This window comes from Accipiter gentilis, chromosome 4 (genome assembly GCF_929443795.1).
Source record: "Accipiter gentilis chromosome 4, bAccGen1.1, whole genome shotgun sequence".
NCBI classification, from domain to species: Eukaryota; Metazoa; Chordata; class Aves; order Accipitriformes; family Accipitridae; genus Astur; species Astur gentilis.
This window is the reverse complement of record NC_064883.1, coordinates 10,469,789-10,477,896: the sequence shown is the minus strand read 5'-3', so window position 1 is coordinate 10,477,896 and position 8,108 is coordinate 10,469,789.

The window sequence follows — 8,108 nt, the reverse complement described above, 5'->3', positions numbered from 1 at the left end:
ATTATCGAAGCCTTAGCTTATGACAAACCAGCCACTATTAAAGTACCTTCAGAAAAGCATATTTACAGCACCACAATCCTTCAAATATATAGCCCTCAATTCTGGAGGATAGTTGTTTTAAAGGGGAATATAGGACCTACCTTCCTTCCACCATGAATCAACTTTGCAAACAAGTTATCCAGCAGAATTTCCATTGTGCTGCATAATAAAACAGTGGCAACAAACAAATATACACACCTACAGACATATGTGGGGTTTTGTATCAAGCTGACAGACACTAAAACGGAATAACAGAAAAATTCAGGAGAGAGAAAGGTTTATTTGGCCTCCAAATCTCTGGTTAGTTCTACAGAGATAATGCCTAAGATTTAAAGTTTCTTTGTCTTTGGTGCACTAGAGGCAATATATGATGCCAGCTGCCATCTGTCAAAAAGTTGCTGGCCGACCTAGATAAATGGTCCTCTGTAGAAAGAGGAGTGATGCACACCACTTCTGGTTTGATCTAAAAGCCTTCTCCTTAAAAATATGTGTAAATACATTACATATATGGATACACATATACAACTTTGCAGCTGCCTTAAGAGCAAAGACCATCAGTACTCTGACACTGCTATTCTTTACATGCTGGGCACCATCCCTTTACTTGCCAGGATTAGGACACCTTTGACATCCTTTCCTGTAGAATTAAAGGGTGTCTAGTAATTAGGGTCAATGTTTACCCTGGTTATCTGCAAGAAAGTATCAATGAAGGAATGATTCAGTCAGGCCACCACATTCCCTATGAGTCACCCTCAAGCATCTGCAAACAAGTCAAGTACGAAAGATGCTAAGTTTCTCCCTTTGCTGCACAGAATACCAGCAGAGCTATAAACAGGGACTTTCGGAGGCAAAGTTGTCGTCACTGGTTTTTGTTCTCTGCTTCTAAGTTTTAAACATGACCTTCCACCTGAGGCTTTTAATGTATTTTTGCACTCTAGAGTACAGACCACTGCACCCAAATTCATACCTGAAGTACGTTTTCTGTGTTTGCAATACTTTTAGAAATTATTTTTATGGAATATCCTTGGAAGAAAATGAACTTTTTATTCATAATACATATGCTTACATTTTTAATAACAGAATTAGACCTTCACTAATGTTATAACTATACTATTAGCCAACACACTCTGGTTTCAGATTAATTCGAAATAACTAACACAATGACTTTCTGCAGTCAGAATTTGAGAAGCATGGACTTTGAAGTAGGCAGAGTCTGTTAAATCAAGCAATAATTGCAGCTACTGCTAATGAAAGCACAGAACAGTTTCCCTATTCCTTTGCACATAGCCTGGATTTCTTCCGAGACAGCAGAATGGATGAGCTGCTGATCACCTTCTGCTAAAATCTGATTTCAGAAGTGGCACAAAGGTCTCTGAATAAACTGCATTTCTCAGTATATTTTCCCTACTTCATGTATCATGCAAATAGCTTTGTTTAAAAGCATATTGATAATTTATATGTATGCCAGCATGGCGTCTATGCTACCTTCTCACTAAATACCTATATCAGATTAGCACTTCCCATCCTCAGTAGGATCACGTCCCATTGTGGCAGGAGATGTGAGATGTGCAAATGCACACAACTAGAGTCCTCTGCAGATGTCAGTGACTCGTCGCTCCAAGTGAAGGAAAGCTTCTCTTCAGGACAACATTTAAACATGTGTGGTAGCTTTCCTGAGGGAAGACTATAATGTTTGCCAATGCCTAACACAATTAGGACCTAACTGGAGTTTTTGGGTGCTGCTATAATATGATTATTTATTACACGGGCCATATTAACCCACAGGGTATACACATGCTGAACTTCAAGACTGGTAAGAAACACACATGATTATGAAACAGAAAATATCTTTGGGAAAACAGTGTTGTAATAAATGTCTTAGCTGCGCTGGATCCTAACAGCATGTAGAGGGGTTAAATTCACAAGACACAGGGTCTGCAAATAAAATGTTGTATTATCTTGGAGTGGAAAAAAGCTCATCTCACCCCTCCCTCCCAAGCCCTCTAAAGTCCTAAATTTTCATTGGGCCTTATACCACAATGCTGAACTGAACAAAGCTATTTATGTAAGTGCTACTACTGCAAACTCAGTATCTGTAGTGATATAGTCAAAATCCAACAATAATATCCCCATGTATCAGGTGAGGAATAAACTGGAGCTGTTTGTTTTGTTCACATACTTCAGAATCAGCTATTTTCTTTACTGCAAATATTTCTGTGGCAGATTCAAATAGACCAACACATGCTAAGAAAGGCAACTAGTGCTGGGCAGTTTCTAACCATGGAGGAGAAAAGGTTCTCTACTTTTGAGGACTGACAGGTCCTCATATGATAAACCTGTCAGAAGTGTTACCTAACATTGTTGTCTGCATCGCAATCTGTTTCCCAGTAACACTGGGTCTGAGTAGCAGTAATAGAATTAATTATACTTCATTTTGCTGTCTTTAACAGTATTGACCAAATTTAAGAACAAATGAGAAGCGCTTATCAAGCTTGAAGAAAATAATCCATCAGTGGCACAATTTAAATTCTCTGCAGTTCTCTTATTAATCAAAGTAACACTTACTATCCTATCTCCACTTCCCATTAACAGTCATTAAGCACTGTTGCTGATTGAAGCAATTTCTTTAGGGATCTCAACCTCATTTTTAAGAGAACCTTCTACAGTGGAAAACAATATCATACAGGAACAGCGACTTCAAGAGAGGAAGAAGGTTCTTCAATCATGTTCTGACCTTGACATTTCTCTGCAGCAGAAGTTCACCAAGTACACAACCAACATGCTCCAAACTTCTGCCGTCTTTCTTCCAGCAGCACCAGTGCCCCCCTATTAACCAGGGAGGAAAACACCACTTCAGAAGACGGTTATAGCCAGGAGGTTAAATGTCTTTAACAATTGTACCAGCCTGCATCGGTGATTATTATTTATAGAGCCTTTTCATACACAGGGAACCAATAAACAAAAAAAAAAGAAATCATGAGACAGCTCATTCTGTCACCTTACTGTCAACCCTTGGAGAAATCCAAGCCATGATAAATCTCAAAGGTTATATGGTGCAGAAAAGATTTCTGATGTTGACTTTTTTCTCCCTGTTATAAACAATGTCACAGATTGATAGCTTTTGTTGGAATAAATGCAGTCCTTCTCAGACGAAGTCTAGCACCTGGTTGTAACACAAAGGCACAGGGAAAAGCTTGGGCTATAAGCACTGAGCTGCGGCAGCACAGATCAATACGTGTTCAGGGCCGTGGGTGCATTGTCTGAACTCTACACCAGGTTTGTAGGTTGCACACGACCACACAGGGTAACAAAAAGCACTTGATGATTCAGGGGGTCCCCATGATTCTTCACTCTCAAGGAGTTTGTTCTGTGGATGGGGTTTGTCAGGTTCCTTGCAAGGCCCTCAGGTTTACTGATTTTACAAGTCTTCATCTTGTGCCATTGTCCCCTAACTCATAATTTCCCAGAATATTTCACTTCTATTGCTTTAGACAGTTTTAGGGAAAATGCTTCTCTTCCTAAATCAGGAACGATACTGGGAGGCTGGAGAAATCAGAGCTAACTTGTATTTGAGCAGCAGTAAAAATCCTGACCTATAACGTCCCATAACAATGTTTATGTGCAAGGCAGATGTTCATCACATCACAGTTCAACTCAGCTAAAAGTGTAGTTCAGAGCCTGACTGCATCTCAGCATTTCCACATCTCTCTCAGAGCAGGACTTTTATTGACTGGCCATTTTTGTCAGGTACCCACCTGCCTCTTGGCCTTTAAACACAAATTTTTCTGTCTGGTGTATGGCCATGGCCATATCAAAGCTAGTATCAGCTCCAAAATTCAAGAGCTCATAAGATCCGTCACAAATGTTCATACTGTAAACCGTTCCCAAAGTTTGCCACTCACCGTACAGAGTAACTGAGTTCCCTTTACCCTTTTGGGGAAGAAAAATCCACCCATGGTACTAAATATAGAGACATCACTTGTGCCTAAGAAGTACTCGACCTGCAAATTAGTGGGTGCTGGCGAATATTTTAGGGAAGTATCATTGGATATCTGCACGGATCTCATTCTGTCAGTGTCTCAGCTGTCAAAAAACAGGTTACTGACCTCGATGGGCATTGGGCCTATCGTAGTGTGGCTATTTCATACCCACTGCCATAGCCCTTCCACTTCAGGGAAAGAAGTAAAAAAGATGCAAGTTTGGCTGTGTGCTCTGCCTACTTACCACCTCCACTTGCGCTTATACCAAATGAAAATACAGTACAACCCCAGTGGCCAAACCACTTGCTGATTGTATTCCATATATAAACAGCAGGCTGAGTATCAGATTGGCAAAATTCAGCTTAAAATAAAGGGAAGAACAAAACACCACTTAACTTTTATGCAGCTAACTACACAATTCCAGACTCCACGATATGAAATGTTAGGCTAGATTTTGGATCAATGTAATACCTACTCCCATTAAAGCACTTAAAAAGGAAAACGTCTTACAAAGTGTCCCATTAGGCTGACAAATTTACAACACTATGAATAGAAAACCAGAATACAGCATTGTGTTCAGGGAGCATGAATGGATTTCAGCTCTGTAGTGTTTCATCTATATGAAGAAGGTTAGATAGCCTATCACTTACTTTCTCACTATTTATCAGCTCCACTTGCTACAGACACATGTATTAAAGTAAATTAACAATCAATTGTGGACTGAATTATGGCAACTGTAGTGGGACTGAATAGAGGCACATGGGAACATAGTACGTTTAAACTTCCATCTCTGCATATGTCACTTACCATTAATGCTAAAAATGATTAGGAGGAAAATCTTTTTTCCATGTACTCCCATACACAGGACATCACCCTGGCAAAGCCCATGGTGTACGGTGGGAACGTTCAGCTCTGTTCTTCAGTAGCTCCATGCAGAGGCGTAAAGCTGTGCTGGTAGAAAATCTAAGAGCTCTATTGATGTACACGTGATTGGCACAGTAAAATAATTTAAAACAAAGGAAACGGGAAAAAAAAAAAAACCTATAGGAAGGCTCATTCTGCGCATAAAATCTTACCTTCTCTTTCTCCTTCATGAGTTTAGCCCTGGTCGTAAGTCCCGTAAACCAGACAGAATACAAAGTCACTAATTGCAGTGCAGCTATTGAAATAATTTATGCCACAGCATCCATAGCTTCCTGTCATCTTTCTAGGGCACTTGGGCTGCAGTAACTATGTATTCTAATAAGTTAACTCATTGCATTATATAGCCTGTTAGTCAAACGAGCTGTTGGGAACAATCTGTTCCCAGTCAAGCCAGAGAAGGCTGTTTGTTTAACAACAATGATATTTTACAAAAAGTAAGCACATTTAATACCACAGTCATAAAGCTGTAGATATTTTTGTCTTATTAAAATGGACAAATATATGACAGGACAAGGGGAAAAATGCAATTTTTATTCTTATGCTTTTAATTTTTGAGTGCTATATTATGATAAGTGCTTCCAGCATACCTTACATAACAGAAAAATAAAATATCTTTGCACACAACCAAGAGTTCTATAATATTGAAGGTCACTTGCCTTACAACTTTACAAATAGTTCATTGATATGGTGCAAGAGCGAGGCAAATAAATGTAATTAAAATATACTAAAAACAATAATAAAAACCACTGGCTTTTGTTTACACTGAAAGTGAGCAGGAACCATATTACCTCTGCAAACTATTTTCACTTAGGACAATTCAGGCGGAATTATTGCCATGACCTTTTAAAAATGTAAAAGCGTGAATCGATAGCCTTTCAGAGGCACGACTGTGAGAGCAGAACTGGCCACGCTGTGGTGGTGTGTATTTCTGCATCAGAAGGCAGCTGAAACCTAATTATCGTCAATCATATCGAGGTAAGTCACGGCGGTGACAAGCACTTTGCAGGTGAGCGTAGGTGGGCACGTGCCTACGGGGATGCCTTTGTGCGCACGAGCACATACCCACAGGTCTTCTGACACTTGTGAGGTGAGATTTAAAGGTGAGTTATAGGCAGTGTCACTCATTTACAATAACTAACACCGGCCTGTCAGAAACCGCAACCTGCAAACGATGTACAGGGGGCTGGCAGGCTGCCACCCTCCCGCAGACCTTGCAGCCATGAACCACAGCAGATCTTTGAGGTCATCACAACCCTTACTTGGACTCTGGCCATCCCGTATTAAAAAATAACAGTTGGCCAAACAGCAACATTGCTCTAGCCCAAGGACAACGTAAGAAACCCCATTTTTATATTTCTTCCTCCTCCTCTCCCCGAAAGCGCCAGTTCATCCTCGGAGGTCACAAACTGGGGTAGGGGGCTGTCCCACAAACCTCCTGCTGATGCAAATGCTCACATTGGTGCCACTTCTGGAGCTAACAAGAGAATTTTGAAATGTTCATCAGGAGCCAGAACAAATGCTTTGTAAAATTAATCTCTCCACCTATCAGCAAAATATTAACACATACAAGTGTTCAGTTTCATTCGATGGCCTAAGGATGAAAGCCAAGCATCATTCAAACACACTTCAGTGAAAGATGCATAAGGTTGTCAAATGGCATTGATATCAGGAAAGCGCTGGCGACTCAGTGCAGCTTTTCTGAATGCTAAGCCATGGCCCGCAGGTCTGAGCCTGCCAAAGCAATGGGCTTTAAACCACCTTTCTGTAGAGGTTGAACCCCTCCCCAAACCAGCTCCTCCTGGTACACACCAGGGAGTCCTTAACACCCAGTATAACCAGCATACCATCTGTGGTCTTAGAAACGTTAAAAAATGGACTGATAACCCAGAATGCCCACTGTTTGTTGTATGGGGTCTACCAATAATGATACTAGAGAGAAAAAAAAAAAGGGGGGGGGGGGGGGAAGAAAAGAAAGCCTTATTCTGAGTCAGTGACAGTTTTTTCTAGAAGTTCCTATTTGTCTTTGAAACTTTGCATGCCAGAGGTAGATCACAAATTCAGGCTGGCTCTCTGAGGCACCAGCCAGTCTGGCCGTCAAAGTGCTAGAGCATCTCTGCCGCCAGTGGAGTCCACTCAGGTGTCCTCCAGTTCAGCGACAGCCCCCCCAGCATCCACCGCGCTGGTCCCACGCAGTCCCTGCCAGCACACGCTGCCTCTCCCGTTGGTCAAGAATTAGTGCCGGTAGGCAGGAGATGCACAAATACTTCTAATGTCACCCTGGGTTTGGAGGTCAGTCACCAGTAAAAGCTCTCAGCAAGCACTGAGCTGCTGCTTAGAGCTACTGGAAGGAGGGGTGCAGGATTTAGAAGCCCAGGTACAGAAGTACAGCCAAGCACTTAAAATCTGTGTCTTACAAGTGAGGTAGGAAATACCATCATATCACTTAACTCTCGTAAGAGTGCAGGTCAACAAAATAAGTTACTTTCTCTTTATTGGTCCTAAACCAGCTTTAGCTCCTTTTCAATATGGAAGGTATTTACTGTGTAAATGTCCACTGAATTTATGTGATGATAGGATCTACCACACAACCACCACATAGAGGCATCCTTTACTACTCTGCTTCACAGTACACTATGCTTCCCATCTCCTGCGAGTGCTGTAAAGTGATTGTTGTTGACCACTGCCTCCTTTTAATGTCTCCTAAATAATAATAATAAACTGTAACATTTAAAAAAAACGCCCACCCCCCCCCCCCCCCAAAAAAAAACAAAAAATGATTTTATTCTGCTCCAAGTAATATATTTTCTCAAGGACTAACATAAGATGAAAAACTAATTTCCCTTCTGGCAACTTAATTTGTAGGTAACTGTGGTTGTTTGAAGATAGGATTTTTACATTAAACTTGGAATCGCACGACTGTTTAACATCATTAAGGGAATATTATATTGACTGCAAGTAACTGGTTTCCATGTGGTTATATCAATCTATTTCTGTAAGACTGTACACTAGTTGTTCCCCTAGAGTACTCCTTGTAATGCTGAGAAAGTGTCAGAAATAATGACTGTCTACCTATATCTGCAATAAAACGTAGAGCATGGATATTATAGTTGTAAGTATCAAAGATTTATTTCATGACTGCAGGTAATGATGAATCTTTTAGCACAA